The sequence below is a fragment of the Electrona antarctica genome, assembly GCF_951216825.1.
Source record: "Electrona antarctica genome assembly, chromosome: 1".
Classification (NCBI taxonomy): Eukaryota; Metazoa; Chordata; class Actinopteri; order Myctophiformes; family Myctophidae; genus Electrona; species Electrona antarctica.
Window position 1 is genome coordinate 23,203,100 of NC_136806.1, and position 23,721 is coordinate 23,226,820.

General features: G+C 42.8%; 2 protein-coding genes across 4 annotated transcripts in view; one reads left to right on the top strand and one right to left on the bottom strand.

Moving 5' to 3' along the window:
- Positions 1 to 4,126, bottom strand: part of mid2 (midline 2) — a 109,293-nt gene extending 105,167 nt beyond the window's left edge. For 2 of the 3 annotated variants that reach the window (XM_079504231.1, XM_079504229.1), the window contains exon 1: positions 3,930 to 4,126. The gene's annotated coding sequence lies outside the window, so the exon portion shown is untranslated. Of the gene's footprint in view, positions 1 to 3,684; positions 3,799 to 3,929 lie in introns of those variants that run through there. The other variant, XM_079504230.1, reaches the window with a different exon arrangement.
- Positions 1 to 23,721, top strand: part of slc16a2 (solute carrier family 16 member 2) — a 301,154-nt gene that overhangs the window by 251,042 nt on the left and 26,391 nt on the right. The window lies entirely within an intron of this gene.

The window sequence follows — 23,721 nt, forward strand, 5'->3', positions numbered from 1 at the left end:
ATGCGCTAAAAGTCTGTCCCTTTCTGCTGTTGTGCTTTGTGCAAATGTGTGTGCTGTATGTGTCTCCATGAGTATGCGAGCATGCATGCGTGTCTCTCTCTGTGTGTGTGTGTGTGTGTGTGTGTGTGTGTGTGTGTGTGTGTGTGTGTGTGTGTGTGTGTGTGTGTGTGTGTGTGTGTGTGTGTGTGTGTGTGTGTGTGTGTGTGTGTGTGTGTGTGTGTGTGTGTGTGTGTGTGTGTGTGTGTGTGCGTGCGTGCGCGTGCGCGTGTGCGCGAGAGAGAGAGAGAGAGAGAGAGAGAGAGAGAGAGATAGAGATAGAAAGAGAGATTGGTGTGGGGGGGGGGGGGGGGGGTGTTCTATTGGCAGTGAGCCGGTGACTACCATGGAGATCCAAGTAGTGTGGATACAACAACAGGAGCCCAACTGTCACACCATTCCTTCATGATCGGTTCACTCCAGATTCCATACCTTCATATTCTATTGCATTGGGAAACTATTTCCTGTACCCATGACTCAGCCCCTCTATTTCACAGCTATTCCTTTCTGTTGCATGCATTCAATTTCGGTGCAATCCAAATCTATTAACCATTACATTTACTACTACTTGCACAGAGTACACACACTCCATGAATAATGTCACCCCTATTGCGATGATGAAAAATACAATTGGGGAAAATAATGAATTTCCCCCAACAACGGCGGAATTGTTTCTAGTCCTTTGACTGCCATTTGACTGCATCCACTATGTTGTGTCTGCCACTCAGGCATGGCTGGGTCCATGGAACACAGGTTTGACGTGCACTTACAAGTCACCGAAACAAGCAGAGAAAATTAACCCAAGAAGGATGGAGGAGCAAGAGCTCCAAGGTGTTTGTGACGTACCTTCCTCTGTTTGTGTTGCTGGAAATTCATTACAGTGTGTCAGGGATTTTCATTCATAATGCATGTCTGTCTGATATTACAGAGGAGGTCATTTTTCATTACACAAACACCTGTAGGTACAACTCATCTTTTGCAGTGCAGAATCATTCATAATCTGGTTGGTTTGGGTATTATTAAGTCTGCTCTTCCACAAATCTTTATCATTATTATTTATTTATTTATGTTAAGGTGCACTAACATAAAGACTGTGTACTTCAATGATCAAGTCTTTGACCTCAGTCAAACACAAGCCTGAGAGATGTGTGTCAATAAAAGACAACGAACAAAAAATAAGAAGAAAACAAACAAAGGCATTTCACTGTGCTAAAATGAGTAAGACCACTGGCACTGAGAGTGCACAGTGCAAAGAAACCCAAATGCGCCGTGCAGCGTGCGCATCCATTGACTTAACAGCTAGTAAATAGTAAAGGCTTTTAGAGACTCATTTAGCATCCTCATCTACCCAATATGGCTTTCAGTAGAAGTAGCACACTGGATCCATTGAGGGCACAGTGCTTGCTCCTCTGAAATGATTTATTTGAACTGTTGAGAGGAATTAGTGGAATTGCTGTGGTCAGTATTTGCCACGGATAGTTGGTACACTGTGACAAATGTTTCGGTGATTGCAAGGCACAAAATGGAGGATGGGGATTTAAAAAATGTCAGTAGGGCAGATTCATGGCTCTCCTTGGAATCAGCACCTGCTGGACTAAACTGACCACCCCTAAGGCCCTAACACACACACACGCACGCATCATCACATGTGCACAAAGTACTCGTGCAAATTAAGACAGAACATGTATCACATGAGTGTCCATGAGTATCACAATTTCAAAAAAATGAAATGCTTGTGTCTGCTACCAGTCACTTGACCCACTGAATTTAGACAGGTGAGTTTTTTGATTCTCCATCAGTATCATTTGTTAAAATAATTAATCCTAACTTAACATAAACAGTAGTTTATAGTGTTTCTATTGTATCACAAAAACACATTGGATAATAGTCTTTTTAAGCTACCACTTTTCTCTAAATCCCCAGGCTATCCTTGGTACTAAATAGCCAAGGTTTAGAGAACAAAAGGCATAACAAAATAGGTTAATAGCAGCCAAAACAGAGACAGAAGACTGAGCTTTGCCACGTGCCTCGGAGGCAACAGCATTCATTCCTTAGAGAGAGGCAGCAAGAGAGATAAAGACACGCAGGGAGAAAGTCGAAGTGAACGAGTGAGGCAGACATACAGAGACATGCAGAAAGTGGCTCAAAGGGAGATAGAAATATGGACATGTGGAGGTGTGGAGCAAGAGAGAGACTGAGAGAGCGCACTATACTGTATTTACCCCAATGATAAAACCATGTATTAGCTGGGAAAGAGAGCTTTGACTCTATCCTCATCTTTATCAGATTGGAGTAATCACAAGCTCACTGATGTGTAATCAGCCTGATGAGGCATGTTGTGTAATGGTACAAGAAAGATTAAGCAGCCCCAAGCCTTCATGGTGAAGCAGAGACATCGGTGGACTGCATACAGTACAGTTCACTGTCTGATAGAAAGTGAACTGTACAGTATAGCTTTATCTCCCCCCTGTCTTCTCATTGATTGTTTTGCCTCCTCCAGCCCCATGTACTGTATAGCCATCAGTCGGAAGGCAGAGGGGAAATCATTCTACAGTGGGAAATGGGAGAGAATGAAAAAGAAACACAGAGAGGGAAGGAGGGAGAGAGACTGTGCCAATCTGGACAAAATGACCTGTTAATAATCAGATGATTGATCTATTCTAAGTAGACCTATATCATCCAAAATCCAGGCTAAACTGGAGTGAGAGGCACTGTGGGGACGGGGTTGGAGGGTGGCTGATTGTGGGGGACTGGGGGTGAAGGACAATTCATAAACGTGCTGTTTGGACCCCAGATATATGTTGACGAATTGAGCTATAATATGGTCAGTTTTATTTTCTGTTGACAATTGTGACGTGGAATGTGGACAAAGCTCTTCATTCAACCCTCAGAGATACTCAACAGACACAAACCCAGTCCAGAAAATAATGTTCCATTGAGGTCCAGTTCAGTGATGACCTTCAGCATTACGTTACTCAACACTTCTGTATATGATCCAAATACTATTTAAAATGAGCACATTTTCTAATATGGGATATAGGAAGATATCAGCTCTACCAGGTCATCATACTAATAAGAATCCCCTAATCCTAAAACAACTTCATATATCCTATTCATATCACAATTGGGACACAGTCCCGTTCAGACAATTATATTATCTGAGAGCAAAAATATTGTTAAAAAAACCTCAGTGAAAGAATTTAAAACAAACATGCAAAGGTGGTATAGGCTTAGCCTTAGGCTATGACAGATAGTCAAACAGGACTGTCTTGTTAAGGGAAATATGGCATGCTCGTTGTGTAGTAGAAGTTAGCCTACTCATGATTCATGAAAAGGATGAATTCGAGCTGATAACAAAAGTGTCCAATCGCAGCAAAAAAGAAATCCTCCTCCATCCATGAACGTTATTAGGCTACGCTACACGCACCAGTGATCAGATGAATAGCCTACAACTATTTAATAAGCAAACGGAAAAGAAAAAACATTAGTCTATACTCTTCTATACTGTCAATATTTTCGGTGAGGGTTAAACATTTATTTTATACATCAATATCGACCTGATCAATTAGCCAAATTGTAATGACGACCCTGCATGGCTGTATAGAGCACCAAGGCTAAGTTATGAACATTATACAGAAGTCTGCCTACCTCTGACATCATGTTGGGTCGCATTTTGATTTGGGTCCATTCAGAGGATCGAGGTTTTTTTTATGTCATGGAGCTAAAGAATACAAAATAAATATCCGCTAGATGAAAAATGAGTCCCCGGCGGATCGAGTCGTCAGTCCCAGTTCTATCGCTTCTGCGTTCGAGCGCCGGAATAAACCTGAAAACCAACACATCATACACACAGATGTCTCTCCGTGCGGAGGGAGGGGTTTCAAGACACCTACCAGCTTTATGTGACGAACGGTCTTTTCTTCTGTCATCTTGAAAGCAGCCGTAAACGAAGTTAGAGAAGAAGCGGTCGGGACCCGAAACAGATCGGGTGACAGGCGCAAGCGTTCCCCTGATCTCCCTCTGCTCCGCTCCACACAAGTCACAACACAATACAAAACAAGCCAGCCAGCCAACCCTGCGCACAGCTCCGCTGGCGATACAGCCCACTAGACAGCCTGGAATAATTCAACTTTGGAAAAATGAGAGAGGGAGCGAGACAGAGAGAGGAGTCAGAGACAATCACAGGAAAACGGCTCCTCCTACCTATACAATACGAAAAGCAAAAGCTGACGGATATACGCGCCGTCCCTATGGAATAATGAGGGGTCGGGGAATAATCTCTGACCTCCTTTGTCATAAACTGTCAACGTCAACGTGGTAGAAGAAGTGATGCTCATGAGACTGTAATATCACTGGCATGGAAAGTCCTTGGGCTGGGTAATGATTTTGAATGCCATAATGACCAAATGCACTTGGTCCTCATTTTATTCTTGGGGGAAATAGTGAGTGATGCAATAGAGGGTAATAATAATAACTGGCGCGTGTGATAGCCTTAACGCATTCATTACTATCTAATAAAGTGAAACTGGCATGTCGTGTTCAATTGAAAAATATTCACAAAGATCATCAGTACAGTTTGTGGATAAATAGGTTATAATGATGAGGCAATACTTTAACTGCCTAGATCAGTTTCCTATATTGTTTGTCTCTTTCTGGTGTGTGTTATGTGCTCATTCCTGCCTGTGTGTGCACTGTGCATGCTGTGTAGCAAGCAACCTACTTATGCTTGCGTGCGTGCGTGCGTGTGTGTGGGTGAGATTAGTGAGGTTTAAGTGGATGTAATTTAAGTGTTGTAATATAAGCTTTGTTGAAGGTGTGTGTGTGTGTGTGTGTGTGTGTGTGTGTGTGTGTGTGTGTGTGTGTGTGTGTGTGTGTGTGCGTGTGTGTAGTGTGGAACAGCTGTGGCTTGTATGTGTGTGCATGGCATGCACGTTGCATGCCATTGCTTTGGTGTGCTGCTGATCTGGTCAGTGGGGCTTTTTAAATTTGCTCTAGCACAACCTGTATATCAGTATAATCAGTATAAACCCTGCCAATAACCCAAGAGTAATAATCTTACAACCAGTAAGACGCCCTGAGAGTGAGAGTGAGCAAGCACGCACACATCCAACTGGGTGACGGCAGACTGCTGGGCGAGCGCTGGCGCTTTGGCATGGGGGGGGGGGGGGGGGGTCATATCAACATATGGAATTAATTCTGTACAGGGTTTGATGAGGTCAGATCAACATATGTAATGTCAGAACAGGTCAGCTCCATATATGGAGAATGGAGATCTAAGGGGCGAAGCACTCCCCGCTCCTCCCAGTTCTTCTGCGTGTGTGTAGTCACACACTGCACACACACACGCGGCACAGTTTTGGTATGGAATGAAAATAATATAATAATTAGGCCTGCATCGCTTTGGCTAAAACACTGAATTATGAAAAGGACCGCAATTGGAAAAAGCCGAGCTCCCGCTGGCTCCCATTTGTTGAAGAGAGATCTATACATTTTCAAATGATATTGTTATTATGCTTAAATTATCACTTTGGCTAAAACGCTGAATCCTGCTGATAAAGTAGGCTATGTACATAACTACATGCATTCATAACTACATACATTAATATAGCCTACCGCATAGGATTGTACAATTATATAGCCTACATTTAACAAACAAGCTTGATTGACATTTGTAAATAGGTCAATACAAAAACTGCTACGAGGATAAAACCTGATAAAATCAGCTCCATATATGGAGATCTAAGGGTTTGAGGTCAGATGTAGAGTTGCTGGTTGGCACCATGCAGATCCAGTCTTCTCCATGTATGGCTATCCAGGGTTTGATGAGGTCAGTGTCATAATCTTCATATATGGAGACGGCCATACTGTATATGGAGCGTGTCACGAGACGTGACCGACTGGTGGCCATTTATGGTGGCGTGACGTGTCACGAGGCGCGAGGGACTGACGGCCATATATGGTGGCGTGACGGAATGACTGACAGAACGACTGACAGGTTTTGCAGGTTTTCATAGTACCCTGCGACCTACGGTCACAATAAATGCATCACGTACGTCTCTGTACGTGTGTGTACACGTGTACGTCTGCAATCCACGTAACTCGAGAACCGTTCGCCCCACCGACTTCAAATTTGACACACGCGTTCCACACCACCACAGGAAGTGCAGTGCCCGGTGCCGGTTGTCCAGAACCAGCACAAAAGCCTCTGCCCAGGCTCTGGACAGGGCCCAAATTAGCCAATTGATCACACCTGTCCAATTTCCAGCCTCTGCCATGCCAATTGATTGCCATGGCAACCACACACCTGCCATTTGATTACTTAACCAGTCCACTTTTCACAGTCAGTTTGCACTCTTCAGACACAGGTAGACAGACAGATACAGAGATCTCCATATGGGCACAAAAGGGACACAGGTGCAACGGGTATTGCATACTATGGTTCCCAACTTGCTTCGTTCCCAAGTAGGCCAGTGGCCGACGGGCACAGGGCACAATAACAATAATAAAAAGTCACATAAGAATGCAGTCTCTGGCTTGGGCCGTGGCTCAGCGGTCCAGGCACCTTGGCCGGTAGTCCAAGTCTGGCAGTGTGCCATGGGTTCGACTCCCGATCCCGATGGCCTTTACTGCATGTCACTCCCCCCATCTCTCTCCCCCATATTCCTGTCAGCCTACTGTCTGTCCCTCTATAAAAATATAAAATAAAGGCGAAAGCCACAAAAAAAAACATTAAAAAAAAAGAATGCAGTCTCTGCATAAATGTCTGCTTATTTCCACAGAATGTTTTGATGCAGAGATTTGCAAAAGTTCTCAAACATCTCATGATTTATAAATGTAGCTTTTTCAAGTAGTGGATAGTGGATACACACATTACACTTGAAAGGCCATTTTGAGAATGTGAGCTTATCTTGCTAAAGAAATGCTTCTGGGTTATGCATTTAGAGATTCTGATTGCGAGAGTTGACATTCTAACAAAAGCATTCACTGCATTTCTTTGTCTTTGCGAGCCAGGATTGCTAAGTATACTTTGAAGGAGATAACTCCCTCAACCACACACAAACTCCAGACTGGCCAGATATCAGGAGCTGCTCCTCCAGTTGTCAAGGTCAGGGTGGATGTTTCAAATGTGTAAGTTAGTGTTCAAATTCATTTACACAGACATTTAAAAGTCAGAGAGAATGCACAATCTCTTGGGCAGGGCTGTTTAAGATCTGTGACATAAGTAACACAATAGATTACACTGTCAATAATTTCTAATCATTTCTTACAGTCACAACATCAAATAAACTGATAGAGAAGCCACCCTCTGACGTGGAGGACTGTGGGTAAACAGTAGCAGACAAGGTGTGGCCACTGCAATGCCAAACAAGAAGGTGCACCTTGGCTGCTACTGTCAACAAACCACAGCAATGTGTATGCAATGCTGTCTGAAACCCTGCCTGCTTTCTGTTTTAACAGTACAGTTATACCTGTCTGTCTATCTGTGGTCCTTACGAACTGAGATATTGTTCTCAGCCTGCTGAACCTATACTTCATTATGACCAGCACGATACTGCTATTATAAGTTGCGATATAAACAGTTATGACAAGTGGTATAATGCATTATAAATGCAATTATAATGTACAGTATAGACCGAACCATATAGACAGTCTTACCGGTTAAGTGTCTAACAGTTCTAGCTATCTTGTTTCTCCTATACGGTCTATCAAACCATGGTGCCTACGGTACAGTATAACTAAGCAATCTGTAGGAATACACCTTTGTAGGCTTGAAAATCCACACAAAAGACTGCATTCAAACTTTTCATTTTCAATCAATATAAAGTAAAAAAAAAAAAAAGGCAACAATGGGCAAATCAATATGCGGAGGTGGTTTAAATGGATTGTGAGTGGGTATTTACAGGACAGGAGAGTTTACACTGCTTGTTGCTTGCTTGCTATTTCATGTCTTTTGGCGCTACAAACACAAATGTCTCCAAGTCTGCCACAGAGTCACTGATGGATGAAGTTACACCATTGGTCAGACGGTTGGTCAAACAAACGTTCTAATTGCAGAGAAATCATCTCTCTGGGTGTAAGCACACTTGACGTGTCGGCAAAGAAACGGAAACACTTTGCAAGTTAAAGCCGCGCGCAAGCGTCATTTCCATCCGCCAGCTGTTTAAAAACCAGGAAGAGTTGCCTGCTCTAGGCGCTTTCTTGGCGCCTCTTGACACGTATATGTACGGATGTGCCCGTGCCCACTGTGTGGTGAGGCACATGTTGTCTGTTTATTGGCTTGTGTTTGTTTATAATTATATCAGAATAAGGTTTATTTGTCATTGTTACAGGTACAAGTACAGGCACAAGTATAACGAAATTGTGATGTGCTGAGAGTGCACCAATGGTACATAATATGTATTGAAATATTTACTGATGTGTTTGGTTAGGAAAAGTATACGTGAGGAGAACTGAGAAGTCACTGGTCCGTGCAATCATAATAATTTCAGAAACACAGCCACCAAATCAACTGTGCCAGTTATATGGATCATTATGGAATTCAGGCAGAGAATAGGCAGATATTTCCCGAGCAAAATGTGAGTGCCAATAAATTGGAACAGTTTTGAGGTCTAGAGCCATTCCAAATAAACAAATAACAGGACAATGAATTATCAAACTGATAATACATCCAATCACACATGACAATTTTATTAAACACAAACATATTTTTCCATTTCAGAAAATGTTGAGCTGAAGCTGCTGTTGAATGCAACAGAGGCTCATGATGAACATTAGCGTACGACAAAAGACCATGAGAAGAATGGGGATAGTCGGACTAATGGACATGAAACACACAGGCCAGTGGAGACTTATGGGCTCACTTATATCACATCACCATCACTTGTATTATGTGTGTGTGAGAGTAAGAGAGGTAGAAAGAGATAAAGAGCACACACCAGTACTGCAGCTTCCTAAGGGTGGCTGGGAGGACTCTGGGTTCTCAAAGTGAGTGCCGTGATGAAAGTCCAGGAGTGCTGCACATTGTGCACAATACTTTGATAATATTTGGAGTTGATCAATATCACTTCAGTTTAAACACCCTCTATACTGTAGTTAATGAAACAGATCAAGTTCCTGTTCAATCTACACCAAATCTCTTTGCCAGAAACAGACGATCTACAAGCTCACAACGTTGCATGCAAATATTTGTTTCTTTCAAAACTAACAATGTTTGGCCCATTGCATGAAAGTGCATCAAGTGAGGTGATACAACTTGTTGTTTGATTATAGTCATGTTTTTTATGTGAAACCAGTCATGTACTGTACAGTACCACTCAAAATAGAATTTCCCTCCTTGCAAGGGGCGATCTTGGGCTTATGAGCTTGCAGGTTTACTCCGTTCCTGTTCATTCACCCCCCTTTGACCTCCCCCCACCGGGAAACCCAATCTGGGTCAATGCACCAATTTAATACCCAGGATTTGAACCCCGGTCTCCCACGTGGAAAACCAAACCATGTACCGCTCAGCCGATGAGCTGGCAGGGCTATGACTGACATACTGTACAGGTGTTAACTAAAAGCCATGTGAATCTCAGACTTCATGAGACCAGCCTGTGACATTCATCTAATGATGTCAGTCATATATTACGTATACTGTGCAGCATGACACAAAATTTGGGCAAGGCAATTTTTGACTTCAATTATAACATTATTAAGCATATCAAAAAGTATAAAACATACTGTATGTGTGGAGGTACGTCTGTGGCAACATGCATACAAAGATTGCCACTGATCGGTCCAGCAGTTTGTGAGATTAGCTCCGGTCAGACACACAGACAGACACACACATACAGACCCTCTCATAGACGAATAGCATCCTGCAGAGCCATGTCGTAAAAGTAAAGCTTGTGTGAAGGATTTTAACCGATTTCTTCACCAGCACGCTGGTATCTAAGCTGGTGCATGAGCATGTTTAGCCATACGGACACTGCATCATATGATATATAAGTACTGACACTCGACTAGACCCCACTAAATTAATGCTGGAGAAACAAATTAACCCCCACGTAGGGAAAAATCAGAGTTCCATTATAAAGAGTAAAAAGAAAACTTCCGCTAACACCCAATATTGGAATTATGGTGCACTCTACATGCACATACAGTACATACATACAGTATAAATCAGTACAGTAGTAACTGTACTGTACTGTACTGTACTGTACTGTACTGTACTGTACTGTACTGTACTGTACTGTACATGTACTGTACATCACTTATTATGAGTGGAGTCTCTAGGGAAGCGAGTGAATATTGATCAAACCATGGTTCATTAGTCATTTGAGCAGCTGATTGATTTGTCACAATCAATGTCTACATTCCAGGTCTTAAATCATTATGTCAAGACATGGTGAAAAAACATCCACAAACACATTTTCTAAATGACACAACAGTAAAATTAGCTGTCTATCTCCTGATTTTGCCTGTACCACCTCAGGCAGCTGAGGAAATTCAAGGTGTCAGAGAAAGTTAAATGTTTCTAATCTTAGCTCAACTGTCTGGCCACCTAGGCTGCCAAGCCAGCCGGACGGGGTGCTGCGGGTTCGACTCCCGAGCCACGTGTCGCTCCCCATCTCTCTCCCCCTTTCCTCTCTGACTATACTGTTCCCTATCAATAAAGGCATACAAAGCCCCCAAAAAAAATCTTTAAAAAAATGTTTCTAATCTGCTACAGTGCTAGGCCATAGCATCCTGCAAGGGGCCATCTCTATGGAGATGGTATGGAAGGAGCTCGTCCCAGAACCAAAGTGTGATAACGGCGGGGAGACCCTGTTGACCAGTGCGGGCTGCACCCTCCCTATTAAAATGCTTTTTTGTTTTACATCCGGAGACCCCTGTCCAGGACAGGCTTCAGACGCGCCTTCTCTAGGAGAGTTGGCTCCGATAAAAACACCAAATTGAAAAATACAGTAGAATTTTTTTGAGAAATATCTATTATGTCATGAACAAATTACAATTAGTGCTATATCACTTGTTTACCGATAACCCATTTGGCTGGCCAATTGAAACACTTTAAAGCCTATTGTATCAGTTTCATTCTTTTGGCTTTGGCTGTGCTACCTTTCTTCCTCTCCCTTGCAGTGTGCTCCCTTTGACCAGTACGTAACAAGCAGTCACTCCCCTCTTTGACCAGTACGTAACAAGCAGTCACTCCCCTCTTTGACCAGTACGTAACAAGCAGTCACTCCCCTCTTTGACCAGTACGTAACAAGCAGTCACTCCCCTCGCTCGCAGGTGCCATACAATTTGTGTAGGTTCAGGTCCTTGGTAATTAGAGCTAGTGGCTACTGTACTGTAGATACTAAGTGGCAGGGAACATTTAGTTAACAAAACATGTAACTCAAATTCACACTCAAAGTAATCATAATTAGAAATAAAAAAATCACACCCGTGTGGGGGTCCCCGGAAGTTCCAGACCCACAGGACCACGATCTGGGCATCGGTGGGACGGCACTAAAGTGGTTCTCCTCCTACCTCACCGACTGGACCTACAAGGTTTCTTGGAAAGGTTTTCTATCATCCCCCGAACCCTCCAAACTGGGGTCCCACAGGGATCTGTACTTGGTCCCCTCACAATATATCCTATCACTGCTATGCCGATGACACACACAACTGTTTCTATCCTTCCATCCCTCTGCCACCTAGGTGGAAGAGCGCATCACTGCATGCCTGGCTGACATCTCACAGTGGATGTCTTCCAACCACCTCAAGCTAAACCCAGACAAGACTGAGCTTCTCTTCTTCCCAGCTAAATCCTGCCCTATGCGGGAACCATTTCCGTAGACAGCGCCCTGGTAATGTCTGTCCCAACAGCCAGGAACCTTGGTTCAAAACACACATCACAGCTGTCACTCGATCCTGTAGGTTTACACTCTATAACATACGACGAATTAGACCGTTCCTCACCCAGGAGTCAGCCCAGCTCCTAATTCTTAATCCAGACAACAGTCTTATCTAAACTATTGTAACTCCCTCCTTACTGGCCTACCGGCATGTGCACTTAAGCCTCTCCAACTGATCCAAAATGCCGCAGCTCGCCTGGTCTTCAACCAGCCAAAATTCTCACACGTCTCCCCCCTTCTCCGCTCCCTCCATTGGCTCCCGGTCGCTGCCCGCACATAATACAAAACTCTGATGCTGGCATTCAAAGCAAGTATGATCGAACCCTACAAACCCTCCCACGCACTCAGATCAGCCAACGCAGGGAAGCTGGAAGTACCTTCACTAAAAACGCCGGGACAACGCTCCACACATCCCAAACTCTTCTCCCTTCTGGTCCAAAACTTTGGAATGCACTTCCCATTACAATCAGAACTGCAGCCTCACTCCATATCTTCCGCCGTAGTCTGAAAACCCACCTTTTCAGACTCCATCATGGCCCGTAGCACTTACCCTACCCCCTTAGATAGCACTTTATGTAGACTTAGATAGCATTTTATACAGACTTATAGCATGTTACGTAGACAGCACTAGAATTGCTTTTTATCTTGACGGCCCGGGTATCGGAGGAGACCCTCCCAATGACTGATTGTGGGGGTTAGCAGAGATGGAGTACTGGTAGAGAGGCTGGGGAATTGGGAATTGGCTTTACTAAATTGGGACTTGAAGGGGTCTTGAAGGGGCATGTTTTGCACAACAACATAGTATTTTCATTATGTCTGCCCATGATCTCTGTGATTTATACTTTTGTTTACCTCTGAGTCACTGACACTAAAATCTGATGTTTTATTTTTTATTTTTTCTATGAACCTGTGACCTGACATCCATACTGTTCTGGATTAAATAAATGCTAATAATAATAATAATGCTAATAGCGAACTCCCTCCGACGCTTTACAGCAAATCATTTCACTGTGACTTTCTAATACTTAGAACAGTGCACGACAGGCCTGTCTTACACATTAACATGGCTGTCTTAAATCTTTAAAGTAAACCTACTAGAGCCAGCTTTAAAAGTGTGTTTCCCTCATGTCACATCTGTGCCTTCTGCTTGAACGGCTGCCTGGCTTGGGAACACACAGTCGGTTGTCAGCTGTCAGACTCTGTAGGATCATGGGAGGAAATTATATATAACGCAACCTGTTGGTTAGCTGCAGCACAAGCACATCACAGCTTTGGTTCCACAAGGGTAAGCAGGGCTTGTTTGCGTGTTTAGGGTTTCAAATATGGCTGACCCCGGGACACATATACTCTAGACATGAAATCTTAATGTTTTCCCCATGCTTCCCTATTACTCGCCTGCTGAGGCAATAACTACTGTGTATATCGGAACCCTTGTAAACCACATAGGTGGCCCGGCGAAGCAGCTGTCTAACACTTAGGATTTTACAATTTATAATTCAATTTTAAAGTCTTCTCTGCTTTATTTGAACGGTTGGAGACTGGTTTGGGAGGATGGGACTGTGGGGATTCAGCACGATCACCGTGCCTTTGACTTCCTTTATTTAAAAAAAAGAAGTTATATAATAATAATAATTATTATTATTATTATTATTAGTATTATTATTATTAATAAATTATTATCATTATCATTATCATTATCATTATCATTATTATTGTTATTAGTATTATTATAGTTGTAAGTACAGTATATAAGATTAGCTCTGGACGGATAGACAGACAGACAGATAGATAGACAGACAGACAGACAGACAGACAGACAGACAGACACATTCCGTTGTGCCATACTGTACTTCAAGTGAAACTCCAAATTAATTTAGCATTCATTATTGACCAATTATGAGGATAAATTGTCAATTACTGTACGTAAAAAGCACATCTGATGTCTTCTTGGAACCACAGATGCTATTTAGGATTAAGGATGCTTGTAATTAGCTCATCCACATTATCTACCTTATCTTTGTGCAGAGGATCAATAGAGCTCTCCTAAGTACTTCTACTGACATCTCTCCTAAGGAGAATACCAACTGAAAAGTGGGCCTGCCCTCAGAGGCTCAGGATTGGTACGGAGAACTCAAGTGTGTATATTAAATTGAGTGATATCTCATATTACCAAGTGAGGGAGAAGAATACAGAATCAGAGAGTGATTTAGTTGACAAATGCCTATAGGAGGATGTTCTAGCATTATAATCAATCATTGTGTATAATGCATGCGCAGTGCACACACACAAGTCCAGAATGCCGCTGCCAGATTGCTGACCAGGTCCAGGAGATCCTGTCACATCATACCCATCTTGTTTTCCGTGCATTGGCTCCCAGTAAATTACAGAATTCATTTTAAAATTCTCGTCATCACACACCCCTCCGTGGCCAGGCTTTATCTTATATATCTTTGTGACCTGATCCACCCATATGTTCCCAGAAGGTCTCTGAGATCCTCATCCCAAGCCCTGCTGGTTGTCCCTCCCACTAAACTAAAAACTAAAGGTGATTGAGCCTTTGCTATTTTCGCCCCAAGGCTATGGAACGACCTCCCCTACCACCTGAAATCTGTGGCCTCTGTGGAAACTTTTAAAGACCCACCTTTTTAGACAGGCCTTTGTAAATTAGTCCTGTATTGATTTCTTGATTTTTACCAGTGCCGTTTCTTCTGTTTTCTTTGCTTTATTATTGTTATTGTTATTGTTGACATGTTTTGCTTTTATTGTTGTGAAGCACTTTGTGACTCTGATGTCTGTGAAATGCGCTATATAAATAAAATGTACTTTCTTACTTATACACACGTTCCTAATGGCAACTGCTCTGCTGTAAATTAAGCAGTGAAAAGGCCTCCATGTGTTAAATAACCCTATGCTACCCCACAGTCTCCAATGCCAGATAAGTAACAGACAGACAATCAGAATGATGCCATGCCATTTAAACAGAGATAATTATAACCAAGTAAAAGACATTATACTTGCAGCTAAAAACCTCAGTTATGTAGAGTGGAGAATATTGGTTAAAGTTCAATAAGGCGCACAGGCAAAGTGACTTTTAATTAACCCGGCTGTTAAAGAGTGAGACCATTACAATTACAATTTAGGCATTTAGCAGACGTTCTTATCCAGAGTGACGTCTAAGTGCGAGATCAGAGTAAATGGCTTGAACAAACGACAGGGTAAATGGTCATAATGAGTAGTGTTAGAGTTAAAGTGAGAGGGAGTGTGAAAGTGAGAGCCCAGGGTGGAAGGAAAGGCAAAAGCCTTAACCAGTAAAAACACATCTTTTACAAGTGGGAACTGGCCAAGACTAAGAGGCAGAAATAAAATCGGCCATAGTATATCAGGATCACAGTGCTGTGCCATTTCTCAGTGCAGACTGTGTGCACAGGCTGCCCCAGTAGACGTTTGGATTTGATCTTTCGTGTTCTCCACATCAGGTCGTTGGAGTTATATTACAATTAGAATTCTAAAACAAGTCTATGGCTACAGACAGCACAAGTATTGTGGCACAATCTTTCTTTCCCAAGAGCTCCTGTAGCTCTGCCTGGTAGTCGAGAGTGGGCGTGAAGCAACAAAAAAGATGTCCATGGAGGATCTTATTGAGTAAACTGTCAATTGGGTTGGGGACATGTTCACAAAGGGAAGACAGAGGAAGGCATGGGAAGAATAAACAAAGAAAGAACGATGATAGAAAGATGGAGGAATGAAAGCGACATTACAGATCTGGCCTGTATAGCGTATGAGCTTGCAGTGGGATTCCAACAACCAAAAGGAATGTCCCCTTTTTCTGTTCAAGATGAAGCCCTGGCCTATTCCTGCCAAAACTAAATATAAGTCAGACACATCAATAAATACAGGATTCATCTCTGCTTTAGGCTTCAGGGAAACACAGGAATGAGTAATTGACAACCTCAGCAATCTGTCCCTCAATCTATTATTAATTCTTAGCACCGACTGCATGTTCTTCTCATTATCCTTAAATTGCTTACTGTGTGTGTGTGTGTGTGTGTGTGTGTGTGTGTGTGTGTGTGTGTGTGTGTGTGTGTGTGTGTGTGTGTGTGTGTGTGTGTGTGTGTGTGTGTGTGTGTGTGTGTGTGTGTGTGTGTGTGTGTGTGTGTGTGTGTGTGTGTGTGTGTGTGTGTGTGTGTGTGTGTGTGTGTGTGTGTGTGTGTGTGTGTGGGGGTGTGTAATGTAATTTCCCTGAGGGGTGAGTGTAACTCTGGTGGAAGGAAATGGGGCAATGTACTGTAGCACACCTATGACATCGCTGCTGCGTAGCATCTTGAGATTTTATATTCAAACTGAAAAACTGTAGCTGGTGGCTGTTTTGGACACTCCGAGTTTGGAACTATCACACGTACCGCCCACAATCTCATGGGCTTTAGGTGAGCAGATCGGTCATCCCACCTTTGGGTCTGAATACAGTACCTGAACTGTGGGTGACTGTGTGTGTGTGGTGTAAAACAGCATGCAAAGCTTAAATGTTTTGCGTTACAAGTAATGACGATCAATGCCATTTCAGAACACACCTGCCAAACGGTGCACACAAAGCATACTATTTGTACTGTAGGCTACTCATTAATCGTACAGTATGTACGTTATAGTAGTATAGTAAAATTCCATTAAAGGACAACTCCAGACTAAATAACACATAGGCTATTTTACTACTTATATTGATCCCAAATGACTTGCCATGGGGTCTATTTAGCAGAGCTCATAAGCAGAAAAAGCAGAAAAGCGATGTGCTTATGGGCTGCTGGGGGAACTGTACGACAGGGGCATTTCTGCAAATTAGACCCCATGGCAAGTAATTTGGGGTCAATATAAGAAGTTGTCATTTAAGGGCATGTTTTGCAGTGACCCACGAGACTCACACAGACATGGCGACTGCAATGACAGTAGACTCAATAAATGGTTGTGCCACCATTTACTGAGCCCTCATTTCACTAGTAAATTGCATCAAAGAAAGCAATAAGGTACACCCGCACACTGTGTATCTGCTCGGCACAAGAGTATTATCTTATTTAATGAAGCAACGTTTCGGTCACTAGGGACCTTCCTCAGTAAATTGCATGGAATGACTCAAGTGATGCAGAGCCGTACTGAACCTGCGATGACTTACCGTATGCTGTTTTCATTCAAATATTTCAATGGGAAGAGGACAGACATTCTTTGCAAAAAAAAGAGAAAGAAATATGCATCTCATTGGACTTGAGAAGACCTCTAAAAGTAAATTCATAACACATACAATACACTAGCCTTAGGTAGAAAACTTGAAGAGAGAAAAAAAAGACTATAAAGTAACTTCCGGTGTTCGTGGTGTTCTAGTGTGTCTTTAGCATCGTTACATTTCTTGCTTGAGAAATGTCTCACATCGCCTTTGAGGATTCTGTGAATGCAACCACTTTGGCTGAAGTGCAGTACTGCTGACGGCTGTTGTTCTACACTGTTTTATGTTGTGCTGGTAACCGTACAGTAGCTGATTCCAATTTTCACACCTTTAAAGAAAAGGTCTTTGGCTTTCCTCCCCTCCCTTTTCCTCCCCTGTCCTCTCGTATTCTCCCCCTCGTCCTGCCATATTCCAGCATTTCCAGCTCCACGCTCTGATATGAGATGTTCAGCTTCAATCATCTTTGCCCTTGATTTCTCTTGCTCGTGTTCCTCCTCCTTACCTGATGCCTCCTTCCACAAATCATATTTGTACTGTATATAGCAATAACCCCTGTATACCTGATATATTTTGATTATATCACAGCTAAGGGGGTTGTTCGGCCTAACGAAGCGGGCAAGGGGGGGCTACTAAATATGGCAATGTGAAAATTATACACATCCCAATTAAAAGTTTTTAATGATTTCATTAAAAGAATCATTCCCACAAGAAAGTATGACTGCCTGCACAAACAATACGGTTGCTACTTCTCAATGTTTACATTTAGATATTCTTTTTCCAAGTTCGTCACTCTCATCACCTGCCAGTCAGCCTCTTTGAAAATGAAAATGTTACATTCACTGCTGTAAGTATCTCTATTGTTTCTACCATGTGATGATTGTAGCCCAATAGTTTTCAGTTTTTAGTGGACAAGTGGAGTGTTATAAAGTAGAACTATATTAGACTTGGTTATTAGACCACTAGGGCTATTATGCCAGAGCTATCAGCCAATCAGAGTGGATTGTGCTTTGAGCTATTCCTTTCATAAATTACAGTAGCTTGTATATTATACTGCATCCCTTGCTCTATGCTTATTGCCCCTCTACCTCTCTACCATCTGTTCTTGTCTCCCTTCTCTCTATCCATCCTTCTACCCACCTCTGCAGAGCTCTTCATCATGCCAACGTCAGGCATCTGTCGTGGTCTCCGTTGGCCTCGGTATGATTGATTTGAGGACCACCTGAGTCCACTGTAATGACCAACTGTCGGCTGTATCTCTTGTCACTGCAGCATCCCAGAGGCTAAATCACTGTCTTCAACCCTACAGTACATTATCTGGCTCATCTTCAGTTGAGATTTATACACCTATGCCAGGGAGTCAGCTTGTCCTCCTCCTGCAGTCTACCGAGGAGAATCGTTTCAAGGGTGGTTATTTTGAAGAGACGCATATCGTTTGCATTCCATAGGTTTATGACCTCCCATAATACATCTCTCTTCATGCCTACAGTTTCCAATTAATCCGGGACCATGATTCTTTTTTTTTATTTCTTCAGACTAAAACTAATAAATGTCTGTTTGGATTTGCGAGCAGTGGGCTCTGTTTTGTTTTGGTCTGGTAACGACTTGTAAATTAGTTTGGAAGTTCAGGCCTGAGAGCTACTTCAGTAGAATGAAATAGGGACTTTGGACAGTTTGGAGCACTGCCATCTACCTGAGTATTGGTGCGATATATTTCCTGCACAGCTAGCTGATCTAATTTAATCCGTTGACTGTTGTCAGCACGCCCTGTCGATTAGCTCAGGAGGTTTTGCAATATATGATTTACTTCAGAACATTACTTGTGTTTGTGTGCGAGTGCATGAGTCTGCATGAGTCATTTTTCAAGCTTAATTTTGCAGTGTTTGGAAAAAGACGTTTCCATCAAGGTTTGCTTACATTTTCACAAAATGCCTATATCTGGCGGCCTGAAATGAAGACAAAATGGTTAGGCTGAGGCTCTAAACCTGAGCCATGTAATTTAAATTACAGCTTACAGAATGCAATTCTAGAAATGTTCTCATTGTGTCTTGAACTGTGCTGAGAACTTGGTATGACTCCTAAACAATGACTCCTAAACCTGTCCGAATTACTTTAGACAATTGCTTCATGCCCCTCATCGCCCTCTAGAATCGGGAGGCCCCGTTCATGACGTCATCGTTTTAATAATTAATCATTATAAAAAAAACAACTAAAAAAAACAATCGGACTTCAAAGCATGAACTGCATACAGCACAGCCAAGTAGAAAAATACACACAGCTTGATTAAACAATTTTACTTTGTCTTGAAATTACTGTAAGGTATAACTGGGAGGCAGCATATGCTATACAATGATGCAAACTCTCAGCGCTGCTAGTGCAGTGAGTGCACACACTGGGAAGTGGGAACAATTACAAACAAACAACACAGGTCAACGTGACATGACAGTGATTATTAGCTGAACTAGTGGTAAATGGACGTACAGGATGAGGCAGAATAATTGACAAGGCTGATTGGAAGGCTGCGATGCAATGCAATATTACTACTACTACTACTACTACTACCAGAGGCGTATCTACAATAAGGCGAGGGCAGGCGTCCGCCTATCCAAATCCATTTCTGGCCTGGCCAAAATCCATACAATGAGAGAAAAAGAGGACAAAAACAAGACATGATAACTATTAGTGGACAGCTGATTGGCCGTCGCGGTAGAGCGCAACCCTCAATCACCCATTGGAATGTAAATGCAAGCCTTTCAGCCTTTGTATCCTACTCGTCTGGCAGGTATATCTCTTTGAAAACCTTTAGTGCTATGATTGTGCGCGGGGAGACGACAATTAACACAACTTGCCTGTCCAAAATGTAATTCTTGCCTCCCCAAAATGTCATTCCTGGAAACGCCACTGACTACTACTACTACAACTACTACTATTTGTTTTTACCAAAAAAAAAGGAGGTCCCTGGAGGCTCGAGGCTGGTTTAAATTGCAACGATTGAAACATATTTAAGGCCGCCACTGACTGCAGAGGTACGTATAACTTCCCCTGGCTGTAGTCCCATAGCTGACAAGCTCCTTTGATCATTCATCTGTAAGGTTCAGGTGCCACTTCCTCAATTCAAAGTCACTAAAATCTTCCTTTTGAACTGATCACATTACCCTTCATATTCCCGAGACTGTAGTTGTGTGGGGTTTTAGTGAAAAATGAATTTCACATGCCTTTTACTTATCTTTGTGATTGGTAGCCTACTGCTGACAATAAATACATTTACTTGAGTACGTTTTTCTATCTGTATATTTGACTTGAGTATTTGTTTTTCTTTTTATACTTACTATCGGGCAGAAACGTTAAAAACCATATTTCAACTTTTGCAATAGCCGATCTACAAGCTCACAACGTGTCAAGATGTGCCACAATGTGAGCTTGTAGAGGTGCTATCTTTGACACTATCTTTCGCAATGTTTCTGTGGCTTTTAAAAAATAGATTTCACTGCTGTGACACTTCTGTATAGTGCCATATTTGGTGAGGGTTGGAGAAATGGTGTGCCAGAGTCCACCAGGGGACCCTGACGTAGCCCCTGGTGTGACTATTTGCATGGCCGACTCCTAAACAGTGTCAAGTTTGGTGAAATTTGGAACAACACTGTGCTTGTGGCCCCAGTGGGCCCCTATAGTGGCCCCAGGTGTGTGTGTGTGTGACTATTGTCATGGCAGACCTCTGAACAGTGTTTATGCCAAGTTTGGTTGTGACGTCCACCGTAGACCCACCCTCTAAGCAATTTTAATATAGGATATTGAATCAATGAAAATATACATTGGATTAGTTGAAACACAGGTCGTCTTTTCCATTTCCTGAGCAGTGTTGGGAAAGTTCATTTATTTTATGAACTAGTTCAGTTCACAGTTCAGAAATTTAAAAAGGAACTAATTCAGTTCATAGTTCATAATTCAACATTTTGAACTAAAGTTCATGGTTCCAAAAAATGAACGATTTTAGTTCTTTTTTTAAATTATTGCCACAGCCTATAGCCATTTGCGCACCAGCTGAGAGACAGGGATTTAGAGAATGCTGACAGGCACTCAAATGAGATGTTAACGTCCTGTAAGTAGACTTAGAAATAAAAATAGTGTTGACTAATCAATACAAGTGGCTCTTATTTTGATGAGGCAGTTTCTGCACAGGAAGTCCGTTTGACTTGTAAACAAGCTACGATGGATGAGCTGTCAAAGTACTAGTCGCTAAACCACGATAGTGACCATATTTACAATAATGAAAACTGTCACTTAGACAATGTAGGTTACACACCGCTGGAATTAAACAGCATTAGGTGAGTAATTCATTGTATATGTGTTGGACGTTCGTGGTTGTGCTAATGATAAACAGCAGGTTCTGCTGCTTAACGACGACACTGTTTGTGACTAGGTGTACTTGTGTAGCTTTGCATCTGTTGCATCTGCCCGTGTGAAAGCAGCATACGAACGTCTGTAACCCACCCCCCCCCCCCCCCCACACTCTTGAACGAAGTTGAACGAGAGAAAGTGACGTTCACACACGCCAGAAATGAACGCGTTCACAATGACGTTCATCAGGCAGAAATACAGTACGTTCAGTTCACGTTCAGCCCAAATGAGAACGCGTTCGTGAACTATCGTTCTTTGAACGCGTTCGGGTACATATCCAACTTTCTATCTTGCTCTCTCGTACACTTGCTGTTTCCTCCTCCCTCCCTCCCTCTCTGCTTAGCAGGGAGTCGGGACAATGAAGTGCCCAAGGAGAACCGTGAGGCAGCAGAAGGTGTGTGTCGTCTTTGTTTGTAAGCCTTTCTTTCATCTACTGTACCTGGCCATGGCAACCTGCAAGGTACAGTACCTGTCCTGTCAGTAGGTAGGCATACAGCACTTCAGAGTAGAGAGAAGAAAAGGAGGCAGAAGACAATACCCACTACAGTGTGTATCCCCTCCAACTGTATATACTTTCCCCATTTTCAACTGTTTTTATATTTTGCCACTTGCTTTGGCAATGTAAACGTATGTTTTCACATACCAATAAAGCTCCTTTGAATTGAATTGAATTGAATTGAATTATGAAAGGGGAAAAAGACAAATAGAGGGAGGGTGTGTAAAAGAACAGTGGACACATTTTCATGGTGCATGCATCTGAATTACAAAGGATTTGCCAAGGCCCTGCTGATGTGGTCGGTTGGAGCTTTCTTGGACGCTTGCTTCCAATCTAATTGTGAGGGCATAATAGACCATGGGGAAACAATATAATACTGAAAAAGGTGCATGTCAAAAAGATGACAAAGAACATGCATGATCCCATATCCTGCTGGGCTGGGTGCTGGATCAAAGAACATGCATGATCCCATATCCTGCTGGGCTGGGTGCTGGATCAAAAAGTAGAAACATGCATGATCCCATAGCCTGCTGGGCTGGGTGCTGGATCAAAGAACATGCATGATCCCATATCCTGCTGGGCTATGGGATGCTGGGTGCTGGATCGAACAGTAGAAATAACATTACACACCTGTGTTTTGCTCCCATTGTGGAATTGTATTTGGTGGTAGCGGTTCGAGCCATGAGGCTCTACCTCAGTCCTGAAACAATATAATACTGCCATAGAATTTAAACGAGGCATTCATTTATTGGAAATCCCATACATACAGTATGTAATCCCTTGGATTCAAAACTGGGTCTTGTGAACCAAATACAGTATATAAACATCCAATGGGGAATCCCCCCGACCCGCACCTATACATTTGAATCCAACATGCTCAAGTTTATCTTTTTTGTTGCGTAAACACTGTGCCAAAGTAATTTGGGAGTACAAAATGATTGCTATCCACTTCAAAGCCTGCAGGAACTGCTGTATACTGTGTGTGTGTGTGTGTGTGTGTGTGTGTGTGTGTGTGTGTGTGTGTGTGTGTGTGTGTGTGTGTGTGTGTGTGTGTGTGTGTGTGTGTGTGTGTGTGTGTGTGTGTGTGTGTGTGTGTGTGTGTGTGTGTGTGTGTGTTATCTTGTGTGCGTGTGTGTGTGTGTGTGTGGTGTGTGTGGTGTGTGGTGTGTGTGTGTGTGTGTGTGTTATCTTGTGTGTGTGTTATCTCTGTATGCCACTGAATGGCCTATTGGCTCTGCTCTGGTGTGTGCGTTCTTGAAAAGCAGAGACTGGCACTAATAGCGCTTGGAGAGTGTGTGATGTGCCTCGACAGGCAGGAAAGACTGTGTGTGTGTGTGTGTGTGTGTGTGTGTGTGTGTGTGTGTGTGTGTGTGTGTGTGTGTGTGTGTGTGTGTGTGTGTGTGTGTGTGTGTGTGTGTGTGTGTGTGTGTGTGTGTGTGTGCGCGTGTGCGTGTGCGTGCGCGTGCGTGTGTGTGTTTGAGCATGCACTCATTTGCAGGTAGAATACTAAAAGCAGACTGTATGCTTTTTCTAGTGAGGCATATAATAACTCAAATGGCTTCCATTGACAGTTTATGTCTATGGCTGTGAAGGCCTGTGAGCTTGACAAATACACTGTCTTTACAGACATGTATACCTGCGGAGGTTTCACATGGGAAACGCCATGTGAGTGAGGAATGCTGCAAGGCAGGTCTGTCATTTAGTCC